Here is a 4,052-nt window from a genome sequence, read left to right as displayed (position 1 = left end):
TACTTTCCTATGCTTTCTTCTATAATCTCTATCTCAAGTTAATTTTCCACTTGAAAGAAAAGAAAACTAAATCTTACCCACATACTTTGGAGTTCTCAGAAGTACTGAAAACCAGTGAGATGGATAGAGGCACTTGCTCTCCAGCCCGATGGTTAGAGCTTTATCCCTAGAAGCTAAAATCTAACTCCTAACAAGTTGTCCTCTGACCACAGCATACATGCATAGGAAATAAATAAAAATAATGCAATGAAAATATTAAAAGAAGTACTAAAATTCATATAATCTCATGGGGACATTGCAATAAAAATACATTAAACTAATGCAAATTTTCTGACCTAAACCTGAAGTTGGCTTGATTAGCAAACATTCAAACTGAAATGTTAGTTTATCCAAACAAAAGGAGGAGGTCAGGGGAGGGGAGGGAGGAGAAGCTGCAATCTGGATGTAAAGTAAGTAAATTAATAAAAATTATCATAAAAGACAGGCTAATAGCAAAGCTTTTATACCAAAGCTAATTTAAAAGTTTCTAACTGTATAATTCAATAGACATGCCATTTTTCACTTCTTTTTTTCTTGGAGGAAAGAAGTGTTTTTATTCCTTTTCAAAAGTTGTTAAAGAAAACAATCAACTTTAGCACAGAGAAGGAAAGCACCAGAAATGCATGTGGACCTCCTGCTCTCCTCTGCTTTTGTCCCAGCGGTGCGGAATATGACTTCACAGTGGGTCCTTCTTTTGTACATCAGAAAAGTGGTGCCAATTAAACAAGTTTTAAAATGATTTCACGTGCCAGATTGGAGGAAAGACGGGAGGACAAGAAAAAAAAAACCTCTAGTTGAATTAAGTAACATGCCTTGTCCGTCAGTAGTTCGTTTGTTTATTAAATTTATTGAGACAGAGTGTGTTTAGGTGTTGTACAGGACTATCTTCTGAACCAAACAAAATTCATCTTGCCACATTCCGTAGTGTCTACTGGCAAAAGCTCTCAGTGGGACTTGCTAACTTACACCTGCTCAGAAAGGGGCAGGGAGGTCAGGAGACCCTTACCTGAGTCCACCCTACCTATTGTAGTACGTAATTTTATCCATAGCTACAAGTGGCCTCGCTGAGGTGAGGTGGTAGTGTAAACTGGGGACACGAAGGGGGTGGGGTGGATGGAAGGGTGGAGAAGTCTTCTGGGTAAAGGCTTTCTAGGTGTAACCTGGGGATGAACACCCTGGTTCTGTGAGCAACTCCTTGTTTACATCATAGAAGGCAGCTCAACTCCTTGATTCACACACACACACACACACCCGCCCCCGCCCCCCAGAGCGTCCTTTGGAGGCTCATCTTCTGTTTGCTGTGGGAACAAGGATAGGCCTTGCTTGTCTGCCCAAGAGAAGGCATTTAACTGACTAGCCCAGGCTGGGCTTGTATTCACTATGTAGGGAAGTCTGCCTATGAACTTCTGGATCTTCTGTGTTTTCCTCTCAAGTACTGGGATTACAGGCAGGTGCCACACCACAACCGACTAATGGTGCTAATTAAAAGCACACAGGAAAACCTTTGCCTAGACTTCATTCTGAGAAATACTGAAACCACACCAAACAAACCGAGTTTCTGACCTTTGTCCTTCATTTTACAGCCCACAAAGCTATGACTTGAACAGTCAAGGCTTTGCACTTATTTAAAATTACAAATATTTCCTCCAAGTAGGCGTGTTTTACACATTTGTATTGTAACAGGGCCAACGTCATTTAATATAAAGGAAAAGAAAAGGAAGTACAAGAAGTGACTCTGCTGTCTCCTCCAAAGTGAGCAGTGTAAATCTTCAAGTTCCCCTCTCACGCCAAGTAGGTGGGCTTCCGCCCTTCCATCTGTGTTCCGGATGTTTGGTTACCAGGCAACGTGCGAGCGCCTGCCAGACACCTGTGAGGGGTGCGGCCCCCCTGGTCGCCGAGCTTCAGTCCTGGACCCAGCCGGCGCCTGCGCAAACTGTGCACGGGATGGAGCTACCTGCGACTAGCCGCCGGGAGCGAGTGAAGGGCGTGGCCGCCCAGGCAGCGCCTGGCCTGCCGGGAGTAGATTGTACCCACACTCTCGAGGTGCTCACCGAGCTTTTGCTACGCACCTAGAGTATGGAGCCGATAGTTCTGGAACCGAGTAGGTCTATGTAGAAGGGATCACCTGGCGGGTTGGGCAGGCACTGGGTTCCTACGTCGCAGTGGAATATAGGTAACAATTTTCATATTTTAGTGTGGGAGGGGAGAGTAGGTGATCGATTCAGGGCCCTATGACTTAGCTGCGACACATTTCCCAAGCTCCAACACAGAAGTCGCAGGACGGCGAGAGGACGCTTTGAGAACTCACTCCCCTCCCCAGGCCTCTAGAGGAAGGCTCTTACCCGACATGCACCGGGTACATTTACATATCCCCAGAGGTAAACCACACCGACCCACACTGCCAGCGCGACCCCCGCTCAGCAGCGGGGTTCACGAGCTTTGCTACACAATTCCAGTAGAAAAAAGCTTCCTTTGTTTCCTGGTGTGCGGGGATACTCGGAAAACACGAAAAGAAAGTCACCCTAAGTTAAAGATTAAAGAGTTCTTAGCCCTTATATAGCCCGCAGCTAGACCCTAGGTTCGTGCTCGCTTCGGCAGCACATATACTAAAATTGGAACGATACAGAGAAGATTAGCATGGCCCCTGCGCAAGGATGACACGCAAATTCGTGAAGCGTTCCATATTTTGGTTCAGTTCTTCTTACTTAATTACACAATTTTGTCAACAAAATCCACAACAGCGACACTTCGCTTCTCCCTCATAACCAGCAGCATCGTCAAGTCAACACAGAACATCACTATTAAATGCCTACACTAACTTATTGTATTAAAATTAACCTCTAGTGCTTGTTTTCTTCAACTGAAATCTGCTGATTATCAAATTTATGTGCTGCAGCATTGGCCAGTGTATTTTCGAGGCTACATGCAGAGAGGCGCCTTTTAAGATAGGTCCTAATGGCAGGCTGGTTTTAGGTATCACACACACTCGGATGAGGGTTCATCAATTCATCAATGTAAATTAAAAAACTATCATCAAGCAGTTCATAATCCAAGTCTTCCAAGTGAAAAATGTCATAATTCCCGAGGTGCTTAGGGTTTAGTATTACCAGTTATGGCCAAACTAACTCTTATAAAAAAAGTGTAAAATGTGATAAACTACAATGCCAGCATTTTAATATTAAAAAGTCCTGATTGCAAAATATGGAACGCTTCACGAATTTGCGTGTCATCCTTGCGCAGGGGCCATGCTAATCTTCTCTGTATCGTTCCAATTTTAGTATATGTGCTGCCGAAGCGAGCACGAATGTACAGTCTAGCTGCGGGCTATATAAGGTCTAAGAACTCCTAAATTTTTCAGTTAGGGTGACTTGTTCTTGTATCTTTCGAGTTTCACCTGCGCAGCCGGGAACAAAGAAAACCTTTTTTTACTAGAATTGTGTAGCAAGTCTCGTGATTCCCGCTACTGAACGGGGGCCGCCTTGGCAGCATGGGCCGGTGAGGTTTACCTCTGTGGATATGCAAATATGCCCGATGCATGTCGGGTAAGAGCCGTCCTCTAGAGGCCTGGGGAAGAGAGTGAGTTCTTGGCTCTCTCTGCGCGTGGCATGCCGGGACTGCGAGCTAGGAGCCTCCCTACAGCGGGTGGCCTCCATGCTACTCAGTTCTAGGTGGTAGAGCTACCACTTCAAAGTTCCAGGGATAAGCACAATGGAATCAGAAACTAGGGAAAAAACAAAAGCTCCTAATTACCCTACAATTAGGTTAATATTACTGTAAGTTCTTTTTATATCGCCTAACACTCAGCTCGCGCTCAAATTTACTTGATTTCAAAGATGCCATCTCAGAAATTGTCATAAGCAGCTAAACTTAATCTCACATCTTATTTAATAGTGGTATGCTTTGGTTTCTATTCTCTATTGATCATTATTCGTTTCTCTTCAGGCTGTTGATTTTCTGAGGAAATAAGATACCTTGTTATGGGTATGTCTTAGATATGGTGCATTTATGTTGTT

General features: G+C 44.2%; 2 non-coding genes across 2 annotated transcripts; one reads left to right on the top strand and one right to left on the bottom strand.

Moving 5' to 3' along the window:
• Window positions 1-2,621: 2,621 nt before the first annotated feature.
• Window positions 2,622-2,728, top strand: LOC127688285 (U6 spliceosomal RNA). The gene has a single exon (XR_007978669.1). It is a non-coding gene; the product is annotated as a U6 spliceosomal RNA (small nuclear RNA).
• Window positions 2,729-3,234: 506 nt separating this feature from the next.
• On the bottom strand, window positions 3,235-3,341 carry LOC127688286 (U6 spliceosomal RNA). The gene has a single exon (XR_007978670.1). It is a non-coding gene; the product is annotated as a U6 spliceosomal RNA (small nuclear RNA).
• Between the last annotated feature and the right edge of the window lie 711 nt (window positions 3,342-4,052).

The sequence above is a fragment of the Apodemus sylvaticus genome, chromosome 6 (genome assembly GCF_947179515.1).
Source record: "Apodemus sylvaticus chromosome 6, mApoSyl1.1, whole genome shotgun sequence".
NCBI lineage: Eukaryota > Metazoa > Chordata > Mammalia > Rodentia > Muridae > Apodemus > Apodemus sylvaticus.
This window is presented reverse-complemented; position numbering and strand designations above follow the sequence as displayed.